The sequence below is a fragment of the Phyllobates terribilis genome, unplaced genomic scaffold (assembly GCF_046119375.1).
Source record: "Phyllobates terribilis strain yellow unplaced genomic scaffold, ASM4611937v1 Scaffold_12__6_contigs__length_324123572, whole genome shotgun sequence".
NCBI classification, from domain to species: Eukaryota; Metazoa; Chordata; class Amphibia; order Anura; family Dendrobatidae; genus Phyllobates; species Phyllobates terribilis.
In genome coordinates this window covers 255452074-255479091 of record NW_027362772.1, presented here as the reverse complement: position 1 = coordinate 255479091, position 27018 = coordinate 255452074, and the positions used below count along the sequence as shown (strand labels likewise).

Genomic DNA, 27018 nt, shown 5'->3' with positions numbered 1-27018 from the left:
GGGCAAAAATCCCAGTGGCAAGATATGGAAAGCTCAGAGACTTATCCAAAGCGACTAGCTTAAAAGGAGGCTCTACAAAGTACTGACTTTAGGGGGGTGAATAGTTATGCACACTGAAGTTTTCTGTGATTTTGTCCTATTTGTTGTTTGCTACACAATAAAAAGAAAACCAAATGTTCACAGTTGTAGGCATGTTGCAAACCCTAAAACAAAACAAAATTGAAATTCCAAGGTTGTGAGGTAGCAAAACACAAAAAATGCCAAGGGGGTGAATACTTTCTCAATCCATTGTATCTCGGCCTTTCTCTTGCTCCAGTAAAACCAGATCGGTCAATCAAAGAGAAGGAAGTATGACAAGTAGGTGGGAAGGTGCACTGAATCGCTCGGCCACGATAAGGGTGCACACGGGGCCTGTACTTGGTCTGGACAATCATTTTGTGCTGACACAATGTGTAGTTTATCCTTCACAATACATGGAGAGGAACCAGGAGACATAATTGCTTTCTTCTGCTAGATAAGAAACACGCTTACTGTCGTCAGACCAGAAATTCATAACCCCTTCACGAATGCTGGAGCGGAGAAGATATACCTCATCTTTTAGGATCTGGCTCATGTTTAGCCGTTACGCATGGGGGGAAGCAATAAAAGCCTCTTTCCGGCGGCTGCAGTGAGAGGCGTGCCTAGCTGCGTGACATAGTGATATTTCGGCTGAAAATATTCACTTACTGAAGAGCAAGCCTAAGATAGGATAATATGCCCAGGTCTAATGTATAAAGAAAGAAGTTCTAATGTAAGTGGAATTAGGATCACAGCCACAGGCCCTAAAAAATGTTGCCATGTAAGCGGTCAAAGGTTTGTCCAAGACTTGGCTATTGATAACCTCTCCTTAGGGCGCAGTCAGACGGCCGTATAACTCGGACGGGCATTGCGATGCAATGCTCTCCTGACCCGAGCATGACCGCGTGTATTTCTATGCGTATGCAACCCTCACGCTTGGGTCGGGAGAGCCACCGGGCCAGTCCAAGCATTGCGTCACGATCCCTGTCCAAATTTTATGGCCGTGTAACTTTTCCCTTAGGGTAGGTCATCAGTACCAGAACGCTGAGGGTCACAAACCAGGCTGCGCCATTATTCAGCTGTTTTGCAGGTCCTTTGTCCCGAAATAGCGGGTGAAGCGGGGACACTGCTGCTCTTTTCCTGTGTAGTGGCTGCTTTTGGGTACTGCAGCTGGGTTTCCATTTAGAGTTTGCTGCTTAGCCGTGCTTTTTAGTCTCTGTACAGTCTTTATTTCTGCCTGCGACAGGGGTGGAGGAAGCCATGTGTTGGACCCCCACCGATTATATTGATGATCAAATTGGATGTTAAGTAGATAGAGCTATAAATACTGTAGATATCTCTCATAAAATTTTGAAACCTTATTTTCCCTTTTTTACTGTGATTTGTAATTTTGTATATTTTTTTTTTTTGTCTTCCTTCCCTAGACACCCAGCGGACTTCTCCATGACTGGAAGAGCATTCCAACCTTCGAAATTTTAAATCATAGCATATCCGATCCAAACATACTAACGTGGACACCCGCTCTCCCTTCTCCCATACATCAAAGGGCAGAACCTTCTCGTTATTTTTTTAATTTTTTTTTTTTGCTGAAAACAAGAGCACAATTATTTGCTATAGGAAGAATTGTTTTGTGGTTCTGAAACCGAGAATTGTGCATTCCTTTTTGGGACCATTTTATTTTATTTTTTTTTTTTGTTCATCCCTTTTTGTTCACCTTATTTGTCTTTGAATAATGATACAAAACACTATGCGCCATAAAAGAGAACCGACAAATACCTATATCGAGCATATAAAGTCCCATTTCACCATGTGAAGGTTGTAGAGCAGCGAGTCTGGTTTTTCTTTGCTCATTATCTTAATGCGAGAACTGCAGTACAGGATTGTAACATAACAGTTAACAGGTTTTCTTTATTCTTTTTTTTTTTTCTCCAAATCTTTTTTTTTTTTTTGAAGGTCCAATAAGGTGGGATGTAATAAACCTATGAGTTAGGGCCTCTAAAAAAAAAAAAAAAAAAAAAAAAAAGCTGTAATCTGTCCCTGTATTGTCTATTGTGTAAATCTGTTGCACAGGTACAGGACCCTATGAACATTAAAAAGTATATTAGACATCCACGCGCCCTCCATTTAATGGTCATATGTGAAATCTGTCAACCCTCCGCACCCCCCCGGGTAGGTTGCTCCAGTAATTGAGTTACTTTTGAGCACCAACTGCTTGGGAAATGTAGTAACCCAATGCCTGGAGTGCCTTCACAATGTTGTGTCATCTGAGAATAATGACCGTCCATGTTGGGGACTCTGCGACCGGAGTGCTGGAAGGACTCTGTTTTAACAATGTACAGTTCTTTATACCACCGATGCCAATGAACCGTGTTCTGTTCTATGAATGCATCTGCACCACTCCTCCACCTTTCTCTTCTTGCACCCAACACACTATTACAAAAACTCCTTCAGGGATGGAGAGCATGCAAGATTGCAGAGCAGTGTTCAGCTCGCCCTTTGCTATTGAGGTTAACCCATAGTTCTTGTTTTTTTTATATATATATGTATTTTTTTTTCTTTTGAATGGGGACAAAATCCCTTTTTCCTTTTTTTTGGATGGGGGACAAAATCCCTTTTCCTTTTTTTTTGGATGGGGGACAAAATCCCTTTTCCTTTTTTTTGGATGGAGGACAAAATTACTTTTTTTTTATTTATTTTTTAGAGCCTAGCTGGCGGCATCTGTAGTATATTGTAAGCACCTACATCAAGCACCAGTCATGTGGTTTGTTTAGTGTGCTCCTTTTTGAGCAAAGACATGTACTCCTAGATGGGCATCTAGTAGTCTCGTTGGTGCTGTTTGCTGTTGCCAGACTTGGTCCCAGTTTTTAACACATGTCAAATCCTTTATTCGCATAAAATCGGAAGCATTCATAGCCATGTTCCCTTTCCGAACACTCGTTCTGTTAACACTTGGGGGGGATGAGATAATGAGACGTACAAAGGGTATAATTCATGAACACTACCCTGGGTCCCGTATTGATAGATTAGGAGCAGCAGCCGTGGACAGAAGTACATGTCTGTTCTCTTTTTTTTTTTTTGGATATAAAGTCAGATGTGTATGAAATGATGTACAAATTTAATGTGTTTTTTTTTTTTTTAAATAATAATCTTGAACTTTCTAAGTTAAAACTTAAGAAAGCTTTTCTTCTTCTGTTGGCGGGGGTGGGGTGGGGGTGTGTTTGCCATAGGGATGGGTTTTCCTCTTAAGATTGCATGCTGTAGAGTTGCTTAATAATGTGCAAATAGAGTCCTTAGATGTATTTTTTTTTTATTTTTCAGTTTAAAAGAAATAACCTGTTTAAAAAAAAAAAATGAAATAACTTTTTTTTTTTTTATATATAATATATATAATCACGGCTACTCCTAATGTATACATTTTCTCAAAGTACAGTGCAAAAAATGAGCACTTTGAGTAGCTTTAATTCACTTTTTTTTTTTAACAAAAAAAAAAACAAAACATCCTGTTCAAACGATTGCATAAAATCAATAATAATAAAAAAAAAAAAAAAAAAAAAAAAATTTCAGGAAAGGGTTGGGAAATGTGAAATTAAACTTCACCTTTTGGTTTAAGTTGATGATTCTCAGCCTGTTCTTGTAGAAAGAGGATCTTGCATCTGATTTTTGGGCTTTGTTCTTCCAAGAACAGCTTTTTTTTTTGTCCTCCCTTCTATTTCCCGCCCCTGTTCGAGTCTATTTTTTTTTTCTGTAGAGATCTGGACACCAATACACGGGAGCTGCACCTCTGTTCCAAGGTCTGTGCAGTAAGAAAGTAGCACATTTTTTTTTTTTATATATATATAATTTCATTAGCTTCTTCCTAATTGTATATGATCGATACTCAACCTTTAGCAGTAGAGGCTTTTTTTTATTTTTTATTTTCTCCTCTTTCTGTACAAAAAAAAAAGTGCTGTAATTGTGCGTTAGGCCGGGAACTGGCAAAGAAAGATGCCCCGCCCACTTCTTGCATAAATTACTATGTAGCGCTCTCTTGCACCCCCTACTCCCTTTCACCTTTTGTATTTAATTTTAAAGTCAGTGTACTACAAGAACGCTGGATGCAAGATAGATACTATATTAAAATGTACTGTTATTTAAGATGTAATAAAGCAGTTTGACATGAGTTTACTCCTTGCAACGAGATTCTTTTCATTCAAACACCAGATCAAGAGAGGGGGCAGTGGGCAGTGGCCCCAGGCCCCACGCTTTCAGGGGCCCACCCAGAGCTACGCTATTGCAAGTGTATGGGTGTGCTTAGCATCGGGCCCAACACCAGTCACCCCAAGTTCATTGATTAGAGAGGGCACGACGCTCCCGCTCCCATAAGTCCCCTGACGCAGACACTGATCGGGTGCGATGACGTCATCACTTGGCGCCCGCTGTTCTGAGATGTGCGGGAGCTCGGAGCAGCCCGGGGAACGAGGAGGAGGGGTGAGTATTTTTTTTATGGGGGTGTGTTATACTATATACATGTTCTCATGTAGCATAAATGCTGCTGAAAATTCTAAACGTGCCATGTGTTGTGAATGGGATTTAACATACTCTACAGAAAAAATTCTGCCGTAGTCCAGAATTGAGATCCACATGTCGATTTCTGCTGCAGACTCCACCTTTTGCAATGTATTGGGTGAAATGTGCGTAAAATCCGAAGCTTTTATACTGTGAAACCCAAGTTATACATGCACAAGGTTCGTTGCAGAAATTTGTAAACTTCCATTCATCTGAACGGGGTTGGCAGAAATCCACCTCGCTCAGAAGTTTTGGATAAGTTGCAGAAATGCATTAATAAATCTGCAGTGTGTGAATATAGTATTGGAATCCATCCCAAAAATCTGCAATTAAAGCTGTTGCAAATATTAAAAACCCATGAAAAAAAATCGGTCCTCAGTCTGTGTTAGAGCCTAGTGCAAATTCCTTCTGGATCAGTGATTTCAGTTAATATCTGGAATTTGCTGCAGTTTTTAAGCAATCTGCCACTTTATTGATGTGGACAAAGTACTATAATACTTAGCTGCTCCACCCCTAATATGTGTGTTTTTTTGTTTTTTTTTCTAATGCTCTTAAAGGGGACTTGCACTTACTTTCTGCCATCCTGGGAGAATGTTGCTGCCCACCAGGCGGTTGAGACAAACAGCAGGTATTATGCCCGTGTCATAACTGAAGGTGATTGCCTTGCAAACAATTCCAGTGTGCAACATCTCTCCAAATTGGGCACAAAAAAAGCTGCATGACCTGTGGCTAGTGCTTAGCATAGTTGGGCCATGAACACTGCAAAAAGGACCGATGATTGCAATGTGCCTACAGAGTTTGGTCATTATTAGCAAATGTTGCCCCCCCCCCCCAGCATTAAATATCCATTACTATTGATTAAATGCAAAGGTAAAGAAATGTCTGAAGTCGGAGAAATGCTGACTTTTATTTTTGCAAATATTTCAAAGCTTTGATACTTGGCTTTGGGGAAGAATGAACGCATAACTGATGTAGACTGACTTCATCCGAATACACACGTATGATGACGGTCAATCTCTCGAGTAAATTATTTGATCTCCTCTGGGCTGGCTGTTCATGCCTCTTCCTCCATATGCATATATGTGCATCTGAGTTCATGATTTTTTTTTTCCCACCTATAAATGTCATTTACTTTTCCAGTTCACTGGGGAAATCTTAGATTTTTGCAAAGAAGCAGCGCCTGCACGAATTGTGCTAAATCTGACTTTTTTTTGTTGTTGTTGGACCCATCCATTTGAACGGGAGAGTTTTGTTTGCAAAACGGAGCAGCGTAGAACTGTATATTTTTTGCAAAAAAAAAAAACCCCGGCTGTGCGCAATATAGTAACCTGTGCTATTGGCCTATAATGCCCCCACCCCCCCTTTTCTGTGCCTCCGCTGTTGACAGCCGTATACTCCTCTTGTGGACTGGCCTTTATACCCGTGTGCACTTCTCTGCAACACACGCACTCTCGGCTCTTCATGTGAAATGCTTATTTCCTGTGCTTCCAGCAGTTTTGCTTCTTAATATAGTTTACTGTTCCTGCTAATAATAACTGGTTTAGTGAGAGTCTAGCAGACCGCTGTGACAGAGACAAGTTGCAGCTGCCCCCTTCTGATGAGGTTCTAAGCCTTGCAAAGGGCAGGCAGCAGCAGGGGCCCAGCCCAGATGAACGGAAAGTCAGGGAAGACACAAAGGTTCTGCTTTACATTATTAATGTATGCGACTTGCCCTCCAGCTAGCCATTCGACTTTTTTTTTTTTTTTTTATATATAGCCCAATTATTCCTTGGTTGATTATAATGCAAATTTGCTTTTTAATGCACTGACTCGCACTGTGCTTGTGCATGCAATGTCAGATTTTTTTTTTAATATATATAAATATATATTGTTTTATTAATTAGAATTTTTATTAAATTTATTGGGAGCAGGATTGTGCTGAAGTTTCAACAATAAAGAGATATATTAGGAAACTCCAAATAAAAATGCATTTTATATATATATAATATATATATATATATATATATATAATGCATTTTTATTTGGAGTTTCCTAATATATCTCTTTATTGTTGAAACTTCAGCACAATCCTGCCCCCGGTGGCTTATGGAGGACTCACACTTTTCCAAGAATTTTATACTTTTTGCTTATAAATCCTAACAATATTGAATTTTGAAAATAATGGAAGGTCATGGACTTGGCCAACAAGTTTTTTAGACTTACAGAACACTAAAACTTTCAAAAAGCCAAACTTGAATTCTTTTTAGCTAAAACCCTACCTGTACTGCCATGGAGTGCTCTAGAGAAGAAGCAAAGAAGAAGTGCTACCAGTAGAGTGTTTAACCAGCATTCAAAATGTCAAGAACCATTATATGGGTGAAATAAAGACCAAAAAACTCCTGTGGTTAATATTGAATTATCCATAGAATGGTGGATGGCTTATTGATTACTGGGGTCCCCTGCTGGGACCCCCAATGATCTTGATTGGAGTGGAGCTGCTTGATCTTTTCTAATTTCATTGTGCCTAGGATTGCTGGAGAAAATGGAGTACAGTGCTCTGGTAGTTCCATAGACAATGAATGGAGGGGTGAGGTTGAGCATGCTAAATCAGTAAGTTATCCCCTATTCTATACATAGGGAAAAACTATTTTTGGAAAAACATTTTGAATTGATGTCGGTCTACAATCGGCTATTTAAAGGCGCCGTAACATCAGGAAATCCCACCTAGGAGATCTAGCTAATCAATGTCTGTCGCTTTAAAGGGAACCTGTCTGCAGGAATCTGCATGGTTGCAGCCTGTTACATTTTTTTTCTTAACTGTGGGACGTATAGTTAAAAGATCCAGCTGCTCAACTTTTAGTAAGACACCTGTCCATCATCTGGAGCGGTGCTGGGCATAGCCGGCCTGACGCAGTTTGAAGATTTGGCTATGGTCCCCGGCCGGATCCTCAAATTATATTTTCTCCGAAAAGCTGGATGATCGTGCGGCCAGTCTCTGATTCATGCGGCCTGTGGTATTGTGGGCAGCATGAAGCATGTGGCTGGTAACTTCTAACGAGTATAGCAACAGAATTAGCCATCACTGCCAAGCCAGAAACACCTCTACAAAGAACCTGTTTCAGTATTTGGTCAGTATTTGTAGGTCAAAATCAGGAGTGGAACAATCAGAAGAAAAGTATAATAGAAACACGTCACCACCTCCTGATTTTGGCGTACAAATACTGATCTAATGTACTGACCAAATACTGAACGTATGAACGTGGCCTAAGACTCCATATTCAGCTGGTGTCTGAGGAGAACCAATCCCCCCCACCCTTCCACCATGTTGCTTCAAGGATGTAACACTCAGCCAGATTCTGATTTACACTGATGAGCAGTAAATGCACAGAAACAGGTTGTCTGTAGATGAGTTTGGCTTGGTATTTATTCCTGGTCATGCAAAGCTTGATAAAGACTCTGCCATGGGGATATAGATATAATTATTATTTTTTTATCTAATCTGTAGACTGGTCAAACTTGGACTAGACAGTCTCCCAATACATTGCATATCTCATAACCTTCATACCTTTATTGGACAAGTTTCAAAAAGGATAAAAAAAGCATAATAAAATGTTGCAAGTCATGAAAGACATTAATTCTGGTCCATGGAGCTTAATAAATAGACCCCATTTACGTAAGGTAGCTACCCCTCATGGGCGGTACTTGCAAAAGCTAATTTGCATGCAGTTTTCCCATCAAGCATTGCCTGTGTTGCTCCATATGCAGAACCAGTACTCCCCACCCCACATTAAGTCATGAATTGGCCGCACCCGGTGCTCTTGCTGTATTTGTCCCAATTCACCATCGCAATGAATACCCCGTATGTATATAATGTATACGTGCGCGGTTTACGGCTGCTGTTTTGCATGTGATGGCGTCTAATTGCCAAGTGCTCTCACCTTTAATGGTGTAACTGGGACCTGAAAGTATATATTGTCCATATCATGAACCCTTTTATTGTTCCACGTTAGTCGTACGCTGTATTCCAGGAATGGGGCTAAAATTAGAACAAAGAGTAGTTTGTCTATTGTTTGTGGAGATTTAACCAGGTTACCTCTGTGTAATGAAATCACTTTTTGAGCAGCTGTGGCCCCCCCCCCTCCATCTGTGTGCTCCTGGGGAGGCTGCGGGGGGCCTTAATGCCGGCTTCTCCATTAATACAAAGGAGCGGAGGTGACTTACAGCTGATGAGACAGATGGTGGAGCAGCAGACCGCAGCGTTATGAGGTGTGAGGCGTCCACCAGCTGAGGTCTCCGCTGCTCTACAAGTCCTAGTCGGCCTCAAATGCAAATATTATTCTCCGTGGAAATCATAGTTTATTCACTAGGTGATCGGGGGGCTGTATTGTACACAACGCTGGGACCCTGCTTTCTGCTATTGAATGCATATTCATTCCTGGCTTTTTAAAGCGGGTCATGTTAAACGCAGCATTACCATAGAACATAATGCAATGGCTGCAAGACATTACTGTATTCTAGAAGCATGACTGCCATGCTAATATGCCGCCCTTAGTTGGCGCTAGCGCTTGCTCTGTAATTATTGGATGCAGTGTACAAGGTTGTATGTCTGGACAATCTATAAACCCTTACTTGCTGCAGACGTTGCATACAGCCTTACCGGATCAGGACTAACTCCTTCCAAGATACTTAATTTAACGGCATTGGGACGACTGTATAAATCGAAATGCAGTGCACGTGCTGGCTGTGTATTTCTATGCAGCTGTCACGCTCGGGTTCGGAGAGCCGCCGGCCAGTCCGTGCCCTTACTGCTCTCTAAAGGTAGTAATATGGGGACTTAAAGAAGTTGTCCAAGTAGTGGAAAACTTCTTTAACTCCTTCTCATACCTCACACTTGGCCCCAATAAAATAAATAAGCCCCTCCCGTGCTGGCGCCCCTCCTGCGCTGGCGCCCCTCCCGCAGTGTTTGCACTCGCTCTCCCATGCTGTTGTTGTGACATGTGAACTTGGCGCCCAAACAGCGCTGGCGTCACTGTCTCCGCCTCCTGTCGAATTGAACATGAGGAAGTCGGAGATCGGCTGCAGCCCGGACTTCCTCTTCATATTCAATTTGACAGGAGGCGGGGCCAGTGACGCCAGCGCTGTTTGGTCACCGAGGTCACGTGTCACAACAACCCCACAGGAGCCCAGGAACCGCGAGTGCAGACGGCGCCGGCACAACAGGCGAGTATAAGCTTTATTTTATCGGGACATTTAGTCCAAGTAGTGAACAACCCCTTTAAAGAAGACCTGTCACTAGCTTTAATAGTGGGAATTTCTTGCTCTGCCTTTATTACCACGGCTCCCCTGAGTTTTTCGCTTTTTTCTTTTTTTTTTTTTTTAAATCCGCCATACGGTTCCAGAGATATGAGGTCTTTTGATTTAGTGCAAATTTTTAAGCTAATTATGCACAGCAGGCAAAACATTGCACTAAATAAAAAGACCCCATATCTCTGGAACCGTATGGCGGATTTTAAAACGGAAAAAAGTGGCATACTCTGTGGAGCGGAGGGCATAAATTAGAATGAAAACTGTCCACTTTTGAAACTTTCACTCCACAGCCACTATGGCTATGTTCAAATTGATGTTTTATTTACGTGGATTTTTCTGGCTTAAAAATACAAAACAAAAAAAAGCACGTTTTTAGCATTTTCTTTTTCTTTTAAGTAGTCAAACTTGGAGTTTTTTTTTTCTACCGCAAAAGAATTGTCATGTTACTACCTTATCCTCTTGGATTTTTTTACCTGGAATTTGGTGCGGAATCTATTAAACCTAGTGTGAACATACCCTAAAAGTTACTAGAGGTGAGACATTTAATTATTGACCCTTCTCTATTAGCCCATTAGGACAATTACAGAGGACCCTGATGTGGCAGGATGTGGTTTATCAAGTATGGCTACTTTGTGTTTTGTTTTTTTATTTTGTTTGTTTTTTTAAGGAGGACTTGCAAGAATATAGATTTTTTTTTTATGAGTATTCACTGCATGGAGTCCTAACTAACGGGGACCACGCAGTATATAGGAAAGGAATCCATAACACCCTGATCACGGACATCATTTCCTTTTGAAGTTCCAGCTTTTATATAGGCTGGAAAACCCCATTTATTCAGATCAGAGAAACCCCCCTAAAAAAGAAAAGTCAATTCCGATCTCCTAAAGCTGGGATGTCAAATTCAAATACACAAAGGGCCAAAATTAAAAAGCTTGGACAAAGTCGCGGCCCACCTTGATATTTCTTAAGGAAAAAGTTTCCTCAATTGTAGGCATTTTTTTATCAAATAAAATGATGAACTTTTTCATAAAGAAACAAACTTAAAAGGGTTGTCACATGAACAAAGTACATTTTAATTAATAGATGATAGAATAAAATAAATACATAATCACAAATTGGGCATGCTAAAATAATATAATGTCATGTAAGAGCAGTAAAAAGCATATGGTCCAATGGCCTAATTTAAATATGTAATAAAGCATGAAGACCCTTGAATTAATAAATACACATAATAAAGTATGATGTCAACAAAAGTGCCCTCAAACACAGTATAACAACCCCACAATGAATTCCTCCACAGTATCCTACACATACACGGTTTGATGACCGTACAGTACCCTCTCAGCAAAGTATAATGATTAGGGTTGAGCGAGTATGTTCTGTCCGAGTATGCTCGGGCCGAGCTCCGAGTATTTACAGCTGCTCGGTGACATGGTTAAATCGCTCCCGTGTGTGCATGGTTTGACAGCTTTATTACATGTGAGGAATGAGTAAGAAAGACATGCCTCCCATGTAATAAAACTGTCAAACAATTGCAAATCATGCACACGGGAGCGATTTAACCTTATGGCTGCGTGCCCACGATGCGTTTTTCTAGCGTTTATGCTGCGGAATTTCCTCTTGGTAAACCTTCCCTCATAGTCTCCAATGCAATTCCGCACTTTCAATGCCCATGCTGCAGATTTTTCCGCAGCGTTTATGCTGCGCTCAAAAATCCGCAGCATGTCCATTAATTTTGCGGAAGTGCTGCGTTTTCGCCGCCATTGACTTGCATTAGAACGCGCCAATTCCGCAAGACTGCATCTGTACTTGCGTAATTGGCGAGTTCTAATGTGCGGATGGTACCCGGGTGTAGAGGAGAGTCTCATCCACACCAAGGTACCATTAAAAAAGCTGTAAAAAAAAGAATAAAATTAAAAAAAAAATAAATGTATACTCACCTTCTGGCGGCCCGCGGTGCGCTCCTCCTTGCTTCCCGGCACTTTGCGATGGAATGAAGGACCTGTGTGGCGCCCCCGAGGGTTCGGTCGCCACAAGTATTGCATCTCATCCAGAGGTGTGGTACCTCACTCTCGGGTAAGGAAGGAGTATGGTTCAGGACCCGAACACCTGCATTCACTACAACACATTTCCGAGGGCAGGGCGAGATTGCTCCGACGGGAGAGCACAGTCCCTGGTCCCTGGCTGGAGTGGGGGGGGAACCACCGTAAGGGGGAACCATGTAGTGGGTGAGGGTGGAGGACGTAGATAAGGGGAGAACTTCAGTAGGAGTAGTATATAGAGAGGAACCATCTTAGATCAGTGTGTTCAGTCAGAGGAGGAGAAGTGACAGGGGCAGAGGCTCTGTACGAGCTCTGCTCCAGAGGCGGGCCTGGACAGTGAGGCCCAAGTCTGGGAGGAGAAGTAAGAGAGGAGAGGGAGCAGGAAGGCTCCAGGAACAGAAGGGATCCCAGGGGTACGGGCAGTGCTGGAAGCCGCCCGAATCTACCGGGAGGTGGAGGGGTCAGACCACACAAAGGGAACTGGGTCCCTCAACTAGTAGAAGATTGCAAGTCTCAGCTAGAAACCGGAGGCTGCAGAACTTTGTCCTGTAGCCACAAGTCCACGCCAGTCTCACCGAGAAGGTAGCCATATAGGACCCAGGGGACGGAGCATACGTCACCCGCCAAGGCCCGTGGGTACCGGATTGGAGTCACGAGGTGTGAGGTGCAGAGAAAAGGCCAGAAAAAGGACACAGGAAGGGGTCCTGCTAAGTACTCCAGAGATATGAGAGTGGACTGAACCTGAGTAAACGCAGTACGACGTGGGCTGTTACACTGGTACCTGTAACTTGGACTGCGATAACCGTGAGTAAAGACCCTGGGACTGCACCACCTTGTCTCTGTGTTTCTTGCTGCACCAATGCTCCCTGCACTACAACGCCCAGCACAACCACCAACATCCACACACTGCCCTGAAGTTAACTCTTCCTGTGGGGAGTAATAATACCCTTGCTGCAATACCACCAGCTTCAGAGGACTGTTCGGCAGCGGCGGCCCCCTTTAGCCGCACTCCACAGGTGGCGTAGTCGGACTCTTTAATAAAACCCATATACAATTTCCCCTTGGATTGACCGCCCTGGGTCACGGACCGGGTCACCGCCACTGTGACTACAACCCCCAGCATCTACCGGCCCGGCACCGGGTACCCCACGGCACGGGGCGCGTCACCTGCGCTGACGTCTGAGTCATGTGACGGGTCACGCGACGCTGACGTCGGCAGGTCCTTCAGTCTACCGCTGCCGGCAGCCGGGACCGAGCGAAGCAAGACAGCGTGGGCCATCGGAGGGTATGATTTATTTTTTGATTTTTTGACATTCTCTCGGGTCACACTATATAAATCCATGCCGTTTGCATGGATTTATATAGTGTGACCAAGTTGTCAAGCACTTTCCAAGTGATGCTAAAATCGCTTGGAAAGCGCTTGTCAACCCGCATGCGAAAATGCATGTGAAAAACGCTTCACATCCGCATGTCCCTGGCAAGAAAACGCATGTACAATCCGCATGCATTTTTTTCTGCCAGAGAGATGCAGAAACGCTCAGGAAAAAATCCTGAACATTTCTGCATCCGGGGAACATAGCCTATCACCGAGCAGCTGTAAATACTCGGAGCTTGGCCCGAGCATACTCGGCGAAAGGGTTAATAGAACATACTCGCTCAACACTAATAATGATCCCAACATAGTATGATGCCCCAACTGTGGTCCCCTTACAGGATAATGGGCCCCACATAGTCCTCCATACAGAATAATGGGCCCCACATAGTCCTCCATACAGGATAATGGGCCCCACATAGTCCTCCATACAGGATAATGGGCCCCACATAGTCCTCCATACAGGATAATGGGCCCCACATAGTCCTCCATACAGGATAATGGGCCCCACATAGTCCTCCATACACGGTAATGGGCCCCACATAGTCCTCCATACACGGTACTGGGCCCCACATAGTCCTCCATACAGGGTAATGGGCCCCACATAGTCCTCCATACAGAATAATGGGCCCCACATAGTCCTCCATACAGGATAATGGGCCCCACATAGTCCTCCATACACGGTAATGGGCCCCACATAGTCCTCCATACAGGGTAATGGGCCCCACATTAAAAAAAAGAAATACTCACCTGTCCTAGCTCCAGTCTCTGCAGCGAGCGCTCTGAAGCTCTTCACTGCCCGGCACAGCATGTGCGAAATAGTGATGGAATTGTTCTTGCTGTGCTGAGACGTCGGACGCAGAGGGAGAATGATTGAGGGAGCTTTGGCTGACTGCTCCCTCCTCCATCATGGCTTTCAACTTTATCGACATCCAAGATACCAATACAGTTGAAAGTGCGATTTCAGGTGGGGGAGGGGCGGTGCCAACCTCAAGGGACAAATGTAATCACCTTGCTGGCCTGTGGGCCAGAGTTTGAGAAGTGTGCCTTTAAAGGGACTGTCTAGGCTTACATTTTATTTGGCTGTAGAAGATAACAAACAGGAATACTCGCCCTCCCCTGGTCCGGCACTACCTCAGTCATTGTTGACAGGTTGCAATGATGACATCATGACTATAGCGCACATGACTGCTGCAGCCAATGACTGGGTTCAGCAGCTTGTGCTGTTGACATTGTCTAGTTGGGACATAACTTCTGCAGTCTGCCCCCTAAAAAACCTGAAGAAGCGCTGGAGCAAGGGAGGGTGAGTATTTCTGTGTTTATTTTCTACACATACAACCCTACTGCCAAATAAAATATAATTCCTGACATCCCCTTTAATTAACACAGACCCATTAATTTTGGCCTTTTTTTTTTTTTTTTTCTTTTCTCACTTCTACCTCCTCTTTGCCCATGGTGAGCAATGGTGCTTGGAGTCCAACACTGGCCAGTTTCAGAACGTCATGTGCAACGGCATCCGAAAAGGAGCTAGCAGTATTAATTAAAGGGATGGTATTAGCTAAAGGGTTATTCCAACCATATACACTTACGGCATAGCCACAGATATGGATCTTAGACCACTGGGATCTGCATCTCTTGTGAATGGTGCACCATCATGTGCCGCTGTCAGTGCAGAGGTGGCCGTGCAGATCCGGCTTACTCCATACATTTCTCTGTAAGTTCTGAAAATTGCTGAGAATGCAGTGTACAAAAATATTTAAAAAAAAATACACACTATGAATCTGCAAAAACAAAATCCACATATAACTAATCCTCTATCATCAGACAATTTCCTATTAGCCCTGCAGAGCAGTCTGTCACCGTGAAGAATCTAATGGCACGTTCCTTATAAGTGCAGACATCAATTGAAATTGTGACCTTATGAAATATATGGTACAGTGCACGTCTCTATACAGCACTGTGCAGAAAGATTTAAGCAAGTGTGGAACAAAAATACTGGAAAGTAACAATGTTTAAAAAAAAAAAAAAAAAATATATATATATATATAATATATATATATATATATATATATATATATATATATATGTGAATATATTGCATTTTGTGGTGACCGCTCTGCCTTCATCGCCTCTTCTGGGTACTTGTACTTGCACCCAGTTTTTGAAGGAACTCGACAGATTGTTCCAAACATCTTGGAGAGCTAACCACAGATCTGTGGATGTCGCTTGTGCAAATCCTTCTGTCTCTTCATGAAATCTCAGACAGACTTGCAGATGTGCAGAACAGGGCTCTGTGGGGCCTTATCATCACTTCCAGGACTCTGTTATTCTCCACGTTGCAGATTGTTCTTAAAGGCAGCACGGTGGCTCAGTGGTTAGCACTGTTGCTTTGCAGCGCTGGGGACCTGGGTTCAAATCCCACCAAGGACGACATCTGTAAGGAGTTTGTTCTCCCCGTGTTTGTGAGGGTTTCCTCCGGGTTCTCCGGTTAACTCACACACTCCAAAGACATACTGATGGGGATTGTAGATTGTGAGCCCCAATGGGGACAGTGCCCATAATGTCTGTAAATTGTCTGAATTGTAAAGCGCTGTGGAATATGTTAGGGCTATATAAATAAATAATAATTTTTTTTTTAAAAGGGTTGTCCAGCCTTTGGATTCAAGTCTGCAGTGACTCTGTGACTGCAGACTTGCGTGTCCTCACACTGCGCGCTGTCATGAATATTGGGTGCCAGAAGCGAGTGGTCATGTGACTGCAAGTATGTAATTTGGTAGACAGACATGCGGTCACATGCTGACTAGACGTGTCTGGCCATACTCAATACAAGCGAATTGAGCGAGGCCAGACACGTCTAGTCAGAATGTGGCCATAAGTATGTCAATCACATACTTGCTGTCAAATGGCTGCCTGCTCCCGGTGAATTCTAGCAGCGTGCACTGTGAGGATTCACTAATGACTGCAGACTTGTACCCCATGTGTGGACCACCCCTTTAATTACATTTTCTTTGTTTGGCATCATTGTCCGGCTGCAGAATAAATTTGTAGCTAGTCAGACGCCTCTCTGATAATATCACATGATGCCGTTTTCAAAATTGAGAGGTAAATGGTGATATTATTTAGATTTCTCTTTGCATATTGTTAATAGTTTATTTTTATCAATTATCAGGTTTATTCTTGATAGTATTGTTACTTTGCAGCATTTTTTCCCCATACCTGCCTAAAACTTTTCCACAGAACTCTATATATTAGGAGGTTCAAGGGTCCTGAACATTTGCTTGTATCGGTGCCATGTATTAGGATTAGTGTTGAGTGAGCACTAAAATGCTCGGGTGCTCGAAGCTCGGGCCGAGCTCACCGTGATACTCTGGTGCTTGACCCGAGCAACGAGCCCAATGTTAGTCTATGGGAGACCCGAGCATTTTTGCGGCGGCACCCCCGGCAGTCTGTAGAAAGCCTAAAAAGTGCCCAAAACGATAGTGACAGTGCTCAAAAGACATGGGGACAGCATGGGGATCGCCCCAGGAAGCATTTCTGACCCCCAGGTCACTGCTGTCAACAACGTGGTCAGAGGTATTAAGCCACTTTTACGGGCTCACAATAAAACGTTCGAAAACGAAACTGAAACTGCTTTCCTGTGAAATATGTTAAGGAACTTCCTTTCCAGGATAAAGACTTGTGTATAAGGTAAAATAAATAACCAAAAACAAAAATACTCCTCCACACCTTGGGCTATGTTCACAAGTAGCATTTTTTATGCGTTTTTGCACTTTTGTATTACTTTCAACCGTGACAAATGCATTCACCGGGAAATTTCATATTAACATTTTACAACCTTATCTGGCCATGTGCTGAATGACACATGCATACAGTGCTGGAAATACATGGGAACAGCATGGGGAAGACTCCTGGAAGCATCTCTGACACCCAGGTCACTGCCTAAAAGTGTGCTCATCATAAGTGATCGTTGCCGCATCAGAAGATGCAGACTTGCAACTAACCCCGTGCTAGTCCTTGTCCCAGGGCAGTGTTCAATTGTACCTCCCCCATTCCTTGCAATGCAAGCGCAAGTATGCAGCCACCCACCCACCCACCCGCAGGCTGCAATACCATACTGCTAGCTTGCACTTGAAATTGGGCCTTTTAGGCATGTGGAGGCGGAATCTGGCCACCACGTCATGGCTGCGTCGGCGGCCTGGTATCCATACTCCGTCCCCAGGCGGCCGGGTGTCCACGCTTGGTCCCCAGCCGCCAGGGGGCGGCCGGGTGTCCATAAACTGTCCCCAGCCACCCCTATTTGTCCCGGTGCGCCTTATACACAAGCGCGCATACCAAAACATTACCTGTGCCCTCCCCAGTGCATTTAGTGGGAAGGACAGCCTAACCACAAACACGTGGACAAGTGAATGTGGCCAGGGATGGTCCATCTCACTGACTCCTTCACACTGGGTTAATATTGTGGAAGCCGGGACACAGTTGGACACTGGGATGCAACACGTCCTCCAGACATTGACCCAGGACCCGCAATCCTCTATCAGGCTTCAACACAAAGTTCAGAAGGTAGACAGCAGCAGTGGTCGGCCTCCTACACAACGAGTAAATTATTCATGATCATGAGGCCATCCATCTCCTTAGCTTTCTGTTCCTTGGAATGCAAGCGCATGTATGTAGTAGCGGCTAGGCCTGAGGTGGTCAGCGTTTTGGCGCATATCCTACCTCCTCCGAGGATTGCTGAATGTTTTCCTGCTACTATCCCAGTTCTATGATTCCTGTTAAAACAAAGCTTCAGGTGATGAATGATGGATGAGGTGGTGGCAAAGGAGAAAGAGCAGGCGGAACAGGGACCATTCACCTCAATATCAGGCCAGTCAACCCACACATGTCTTGTAGGATATGTTTCTGTACCAAAAGGAGAGGTTCGGCTACACAGTTATAGGGCATACAGTGAGTGCAATGCCTACCAAAAATTTCGAGGCACTCCAATGCCCCTTGGAAGTGACATGGAGGTCAGAGGGCCTTAACTAAACTGTTTTTTCAATTTATAGCAACTGGGTCTCCTGTACACTGTTGGCCTAAGCAGTGAATGGAAGGCTTTCCAAAAATTGAGGAACTGTAATGCCCCTTGAAACAGACGTGGATTACAGCGTACTAAAAAACTTCTACCCATTATTGGGGAGTGGGTCTTCCTTAGTGTTCGTCTATGCATTGAAAAGCAAAAGCTGACTAAAATTAGGAGGAAATGCAATGCCCGTTGGAAGAGTCGTGGAGCTTGGAGGTAATTAAAAACATTTCAATGTCCCTTGGAAGAGCTGTGGAGTTCAGAGTGGTTTAACAAGACTGTTTTAATGCCCCTTGGAAGAGACTTGGAGGTCACAGTAGCTTAACAAGACTGTTTTAATGCCCTTTGGAAGAGACGTGGAGTTCAGAGTGGTTTAACAAGATGATTTTAATGCCTCTTACAAGAGCCATGCAGTACAGCATATTAAAAACATTATTCCCATTATTGGGGAGTGGGTCTTCCATAGTCTTTGCCTATGCCTTCCAAGCAAAAGCTGCCAAAAATTAGGACGGAGGAACTTGCAATGCTGGCAATACGGACCACGGTCACCCTGGTGGTATAGTGGTGGTGGAGGCTGAGGATAAGGAGAAGAGCAAAAAACAGCCGAAAGAGGAAGCGTATACCCATGTGTGGGTGTGAAGCGGTGCGTGGGAATACACCTCCCGAAATAACACAGTGGATTTGACTTTGTTACTCTGCTGTCATTTGGTGGTGATGAGAAGTCTGGCCCAATCCAGCCCTTGTTCATTTTGATAAGGGTCAGCTTGTCAGCATTGTCAGTTGACAGGCGAGTGCGCTTATCAGTTATAATTCCCCCAGCGGCACTAAAAACACGCTCCGATAGCATGCTAGCGGCAGGGCAGGCCAGGACCTCCAAGGCGTACAGAGTGAGTTCATTCCTAGTGTCCAGCTTGGATACCCAATAATTAAAAGGCACAGAGGTATCACGGAGGACGCTGGTACGGTCGGCAAGGTACTCCCTCACCATCTTTTGAAACTTTCCACTCCTTGTGAGAGTACCCCGCGCCTCAGGGCCTGTAAGCTGGGCGGGTCTCAGAAAACTGTCCCAGAACGTTGACCGTGTTCCCTTGCCTCTGCTGGATTGGAGTTGCGTCTCTCTCGCCTGTACGCCTTGGTTGGGCAACGAACTGTGACCTCTGCCGCTGGCGTGTTCAGATGGGATTTTTTTTAACAGTTCTGCAGCAAGGGCCTTCTGGTACTGCCCCATTGTTGTAGACCTCTCCACCTCAGGAATAAAAGAGTGAAAGTTCTCCTTGTAGCGGGGGTCTAAAAGTGTCACCAACCAGTAATGACTGTCACCCAACATTTTGACAACGCGAGGGTCACGGTTAAGGCAGCGTAACATAAAGTCAGCCATGCGTGCCAGACAGATAAAGACTTCCGTGCCCTCACCAAGATGACAACAATACCATGCTCTCCTCCTCCCCCCTGTCCTCAGGCCACCCACGCTGAACCGATGGTATGACAGTTGTACAGGTACTACCGTCTACAGCGCATGATACCAGCTCCTGTTCTTCCTCCTCCTCCTCCTCTCCCTCATTGTCCCCCAATGCACGTTGGGATGAGATGAGGCTGGGCTGTGTGTAATCGCCCGTTACAGCTTCTTGATCCATCTCATCATACTCTGGCTGCAATGCCTCCTCTTTAATTCTCTGCAGAGAGCGTTGCAAAACACAGACAAGTGGGATGCTGACGCTAATGATGGCGTCATCGCCACTCACCATCTTGGTGGACTCCTCAAAGTTTGTCAGGATGGTACATATGTCAGACATCCAGGTCCACTCCTGAGGTCTTATGTGTGGAGTCTGACCTGAATATCGACGGCCTTGTTGCATCTGGTACTCCACAACTGCTCTCTTCTGCTCACAAATCCTTTGCAACATGTGGAGGGTAGAGTTCCAATGTGTGGGGACATCACACACCAGTCGGTGTGCCGGAAGCTGCTAACGCTGCTGACACACAGCATGGGCGGCGGAAGCTGTAGCCGACTTGCGAAAATGAGCTGACAGGCGGCGTACTTTCACGAGCAGATCTGGCAACTCGGGGTACGATTTAAGAAACCGCTGAACCACGAGGTTAAGCACATGAGCCAGCATGGTACGTGTGTGATCTCGCCTCGCCTCAGAGCCGCCACCAGGTTACGGCCATTGTCACACACGACCATGCCTGGATGTAGGTTCAGCGGTCTCAGCCACAGATCTGCCTGCTCTTTCACAGCTGTCCACAACTCACAAGCAGTGTGAGGTTTATCACCTAAGCTTATGAGTTTCAGCACAGCCTGTTGCAGCTTGGCGGAGGCAGTACTGCAATGCTTCCAGCTTGTAACTGATGTGGTGATATCTGAGATGGAGGCTGAACATGAGGAGGAGGATGATGCGCAGGAGCTGTACACTATGGGGGCAACTCTGACTGACATAGGGCCCGCAGTCCTCGGTGTGGGGAGGATGTGTTCCGTCCCAAGGTCCGACTGGGTCCCGCCTTCCACTATGTTTACCCAGTGTGCCGTCAGGGAGATGTACCATCCCTGGCCACAAGCACTTGTCCACGTGTCCGTTGTCAGGTGGACTCTCCCAGTAAATGCGTTGTTGAGGGCACAGCCGATGTTTTGGGACACGTGCTTGTGTAGTGCGGGGATGGCACACCGGGCAAAATAGTGTCGGCTGGGGACCGAGTACCGAGGGACGGCCACTGCCATAAGGTTGCGGAAGGATTCAGTCTCCACCAGCCTAAAAGGCAGTATTTCCAACGCAAGCAGTTGTGAAATGTACGAATTTAGGACTGTGGCCTGTGGGGCGTTGGCTGCAAATTTGTGCTTTCGTTCAAAGCTCTGGGATATGGACAATTGAACGTTGCAGTGGGACGTGGACGTTGATGCTGTTTCTTGAGAAACTGCCATAACAAGTGAAAACTGAGAGGAGGGGGCATCTTTGCATGCAGTATGGACAGGGGATTGCCTTGCACGCACAACAGGGGGTTCTATTACATGCACAACAGTGGAAGAAGCAGTGGTGACACCCGCTGACACTGGTCGTGGACCCTCGGGTTCGCCCCACAAAGTCGGGAGCTTTGCTGACATGTGCCTGATCATGCTGGTGGTGATCAGGCTGGTAGTTTTGTCACCCCTGCTGATGCTGGCTTGGCAGGTGGTACAAATGGCCTTTTTGGGGTTATCAGCAGAGTTATGTAAACAATATATTTACAAGCAGGGGACACAGGGGAGCATATCACAATATAATTAAAACCAAAATAGCTCTGTAAAGATCAAAAAAGTAACGTGTGGACATCCACATAGATCCACATATTGTGATATGCTCCCCTGTGTCCCCTGCTTGTAAATATATTGTTTACATAATTAGACTACTTGGGCCGTCTGTCTTTTTAATTTACTGTTCACTTTTTAATTTGGTTGTTCATTTTTTTCTTTTTTGATTTATTTAAGGATTTTTTTGGAATTTTTTCCTAATGTTCGGATATCAGATGCATCAGAACTCTCCTAAACAACGATCAATTGAATATTTGTATACGTTATGGAGGAGCGACTTGTAACAGTATATCGGTTTATTTATCATGGTGTCGTTGTTATCTGTTTTGTTGTATGTGTCCTCATGTATTTATGTATTTTTCCATTTTTTGTTTCCTCCCCCCTCTCTTCCTTTTCATCTCCCTCCCATGTCTGTATACTCATTTCTTATCCCTCGTATATGTGGCCGGATCTATTCACATTCCCCTTTATTCTTGTACTGCATGACAGTCTTTATTAGTACGGAGCGGTACTTCTTTAGAGTGCTGTATGGGGAACCGTCCTCTGAGTCGCACTGTGCGCGTGCGATTCACTCCCCCTGCTCTCGCGTCGCCCATCTCTGTGGCGCCGATGCGCTTCCCGGATGTAGTCTTTTGACACTTCCGGGTCACGCCGACGTCATGATGGGCGGTGCGGGACCTCGGGGGGCGTTGACTCTCCCAGTGTACGCGCCGCTCGTACCTCTCCGCTGACGGTCATCCTGAACTGTCACATGACCACACATGTGATATATTGAAGGGGCGGAGTTATACATTTAAAAAGGTCCTTGTACCCTTGTTATCTACGCCTCTTGATAAAGCACCCGCGAAACGCGCGTCGAGGCAGCCTCTCTTGACAGACACTGGCCCTCCCTTGTCTCTAGTCACGTGTGATACCTTGGGGTGAGTTTACTTTTACCATGTACTTGATATTTATTGGAATAATGATGCAACTGTGCAGGACTATGGTATATGTACTCCCCATATAATAAGTGTCACACTCTTTGAGGCAGCCCTTTTCTGGTAGATATTGGCCCTCATCTGTCCCTTGCTAGGTGTGATACTTTGGGCTGAGTTACCCCTATTATGCATTTGATACACACTGCAGCAATAGAAACATTGTGCAGGATTATGGTATTTGTGCCCTCTATACATTAAGTGTCACATTATTATTTATTTTGCTCTATCTCACGACTTATTATTTTTGCTTCTTGGATCTGTTTGTCAGCACCTTACTGTCTTATTTATATATGGACTTTTAATATGAAATTATAATAAACTTTTGTAAGCCATTATACTTGTCTTTCTCCTGGTTTATTATAATTCTAGGATAAGAGCGGATAACACTTCTGGAACCTCCATCGATTTTGAAAATTGGGGTCCCATATGCTATTAGGAGGAGTCAGACCTAAATCAGTAACTCCTATATACTTCAGTGAAGGGGGCAGCACATGAATATGGCTACCTCTGCTTTTTTATATTACTATTTCGCCACATGAAGACGACTCCAGCAGGAACAATTGTATGTAATTTACACAAATCCTGAAGATTATTTACAGAAATATGTGCAGATACCTCTTCTCACCACTAGATGTCACTATATGTCCCTTATATAACATGACTGTACAAGAATTACACAAGTGAAGTTATATAAAGGGGTTCTCCCAAAATTGCAAAGTTCTATCCTATTCCCGTGATAGGGGTTAATTTGCCGATTGCTGCAACCGATCAGATCACTTGTCGAACTAATGAACCCTCAGTATGAACATTGGATCAGACTTGGGCATTAAAGTCTATGGGAGACATTAAATTTTCACCTATAAAAATATCACTGACTTCCCTGGATAAATGCGCAGGCAGTCGGCTGTCAGTCCTGGCGGCAGGCGTTACCGTGCAGCACCGTTGCCATTTACATCTCTGCACAGAGGGGATGATGCGTTTCAATGTGTCCATAATCGTCACAAATATTCATCATCTTACATAACAAGATTATCTTCCCCCCAATCCAAATCTCTCGTCTTACCCGCTGCAGTCATCAGCGCCGGCCCCATCACAGATTAGACACGGCCACAAACTGGACATAGATACAAGAGAGAACGTAATATAAACCGTCCAACCGACACACAGAAATGATCGTCCGCCAAACAGTGATCCCTTCTCGTTATGTATTAACTGAAAACTCAATAAAACATCTTGTAAAATACTGTTTCGTTTAAAGACCTCGGAAAAGAAGAGCTGAGATCAGATTGGCTGCTGAGTAAATTCACCAAATTTGCATTTGACTTCTCTCGTGCTGCACGAGTTCTCTAGAGTGCGCTACCTTGGAAAATCGGAATACTGCCAGTGTTCTAAAAGCATTCACATTCCCTGATCTATTTCTCCTCCATTAACCATCCTTCTATTTTAATTCTCCCAACCAGATTCCTTAATCCAACAATTTAGCCCCTAAGCTCCTAGTGCACCTTTACTTCATCATAGATTGCAAGCTCTTGTGAGGCCCCCGATACATCATTGTGTGCCTCCCGTTTTCTACAGTAATTCGCTCCTTTTCAGTGGCTTTAGTATTCACTTCTTATTCTCTAAATATTTTGTGCTACTTTTTAACTTTTAATTTTTCGAATACTTTTTCAGATGTTGTAGACAGATTCATGAAATTTTATCAAATGTCGCTTTTTTTTTGGCATTTTCCACTCCAGTCCTTCACCACTGTAAAGTTTCAGGTGGAGTTTTGAAAGTTTGGCGCAGTTTTAGACAAATGTGAGACTTTTTAAAGTTTGAGACTTTTGGTGCTGAAAAGCGGCAACCCCCTCCCCCACCCCCAATTTGACCGCGTGCACCATTTTGAAGAATTTGGCACAAAAAAGTATAACTTGTCATTTAATGATCTGACAGAAATAACCGTCGATCACTGAATTAGACCGCTCACTGGACTCAAGCATAGAACGAACATGGATTCAAATGAATAAAATACAATTGATGCTGAACCTTTTCCCATAAAATCAATGATCTGTCCATGTAATGGTTCCGCTTTTACAGACTCTTGGTTTTCCTGTATATTGCTGAGGAATGAGTTAACTGAGAATCTGTCAGTGAGCTAATAAGGAGTTTTTAACTTTTCTCTACATTTTCCAAGCTCCTCTCACTTTATAAAATAAAGAAATGATCCAATAAGCAAAGATGGCAGAACTTTTGTTTTATTACTGAATTTGTAGAAAGAGATAAAATACAAATCAAGATAAAGGACACAAGTGTGGCGTCTGGAGGAACTTAAAGGGGTTGTCCAGGACTGAGATATTGGTGAAGTGTCCTTTTAGGATAGGACATCATAGATTGGTGATCTGTGTGACACAGACCTGACAGCCCTCAGACCAGCAGCTACCAGGGGATGGAAGAACCTGACAGTGGGGTGACGACCCCGCACGCTGGACTTCCAGGACCTGGTGGCCACTGATCGGTGGGGGCCGGACCCCCAACCTATAGAGAGGACATCTGTGCTGCAGATAGACACCAAATGTCCACTGGCAGCAAGAACAAGGGTCAGATCGTGCAGGAGTTATCAACTCACGTATGGAGGGTATAAGTTGCGCACCGGCCTCTGTCATATGTCTGATCGGGGCCATCACATAACGTGGAGCATCACTCCTTCCCCGTGTGTCTTTACTGCAGAGCATCACTCCTTCCCCGTGTCTTTTTACAGCAGAGCATCACTCCTTTCCCGTGTGTCTTTACAGCAGAGCATCACTCCTTTCCCGTGTCTCCTTGCTGCAAAGCATCACTCCTTTCCCGTGTCTCCTTGCTGCAAAGCATCACTCCTTTCCCGTGTCTCCTTGCTGCAAAGCATCACTCCTTTCCTGTGTCTCCTTGCTGCAGAGCATCACTCCTTTCCCGTGTCTCCTAGCTGCAGAGCATCACTCCTTCCCCGTGTGTCTCCTTGCTGCAGAGCATCACTCCTTCCCCGTGTGTCTCCTTGCTGCAGAGCATCACTCCTTCCCCGTGTGTCTCCTTGCTGCAGAGCATCACTCCTTCCCCGTGTGTCTCCTTGCTGCAGAGCATCACTCCTTCCCCGTGTGTCTCCTTGCTGCAGAGCATCACTCCTTCCCCGTGTGTCTCCTTGCTGCAGAGCATCACTCCTTCCCCGTGTGTCTCCTTGCTGCAGAGCATCACTCCTTCCCCGTGTGTCTCCTTGCTGCAGAGCATCACTCCTTCCCCGTGTGTCTCCTTGCTGCAGAGCATCACTCCTTCCCCGTGTGTCTCCTTGCTGCAGAGCATCACTCCTTCCCCGTGTGTCTCCTCGCGGCAGAGCATCACTCCTTCCCCGTGTGTCTCCTCGCGGCAGAGCATCACTCCTTCCCCGTGTGTCTCCTCGCGGCAGAGCATCACTCCTTCCCCGTGTGTCTCCTCGCTGCAGAGCATCACTCCTTCCCCGTGTGTCTCCTCGCTGCAGAGCATCACTCCTTCCCCGTGTGTCTCCTCGCATCAGAGCATCACTCCTTCCCAGTGTGTCTCCTCGCTGCAGAGCATCACTCCTTCCCAGTGTGTCTCCTTGCTGCAGAGCATCACTCTTTCCGTGTGTCTCCTTGCTGCAGAGCATCACTCCTTCCCTGTGTCTCCTTGCTGCAGAGCATCACTCCTTCCCCCGTGTGTCTTCTTGCTGCAGAGCATCACTCCTTCCCCGTGTATCTCCTTGCTGCAGAGCATCACTCCTTCCCCGTGTGTCTCCTTGCTGCAGAGCATCACTCCTTCCCCGTGTGTCTCCTTTCTGCAGAGCATCACTCCTTCCCCGTGTATCTCCTTTCTGCAGAGCATCACTCCTTCCCCGTGTGTCTCCTTGCTGCAGAGCATCACTCTTTCCGTGTGTCTCCTTGCTGCAGAGCATCACTCTTTCCGTGTGTCTCCTTGCTGCAGAGCATCACTCTTTCCGTGTGTCTCCTTGCTGCAGAGCATCACTCTTTCCGTGTGTCTCCTTGCTGCAGAGCATCACTCTTTCCGTGTGTCTCCTTGCTGCAGAGCATCACTCTTTCCGTGTGTCTCCTTGCTGCAGAGCATCACTCTTTCCGTGTGTCTCCTTGCTGCAGAGCATCACTCTTTCCGTGTGTCTCCTTGCTGCAGAGCATCACTCTTTCCGTGTGTCTCCTCGCTGCAGGGCAGCACTCCTTCCCCGTGTGTCTCCTCGCTGCAGGGCAGCACTCCTTCCCCGTGTGTCTCCTCGCTGCAGGGCATCGCTCCTTCCCTGTGTGTCTCCTTGCTGCAGAGCATCACTCTTTCCGTGTGTCTCCTTGCTGCAGAGCATCACTCTTTCCGTGTGTCTCCTCGCTGCAGGGCAGCACTCCTTCCCCGTGTGTCTCCTCGCTGCAGGG

The 27018-nt window shown here is 45.1% G+C and overlaps 1 protein-coding gene across 1 annotated transcript in view; it reads left to right on the top strand.

Moving 5' to 3' along the window:
• The window catches only part of GNB1 (G protein subunit beta 1), a 57367-nt gene extending 53146 nt beyond the window's left edge, over positions 1-4221 (top strand). The window contains exon 11 of the mRNA XM_073656874.1: positions 1482-4221. The gene's annotated coding sequence lies outside the window, so the exon portion shown is untranslated. The remainder of the gene's footprint in view (positions 1-1481) is intronic.
• The last annotated feature ends 22797 nt before the right edge of the window (positions 4222-27018 follow it).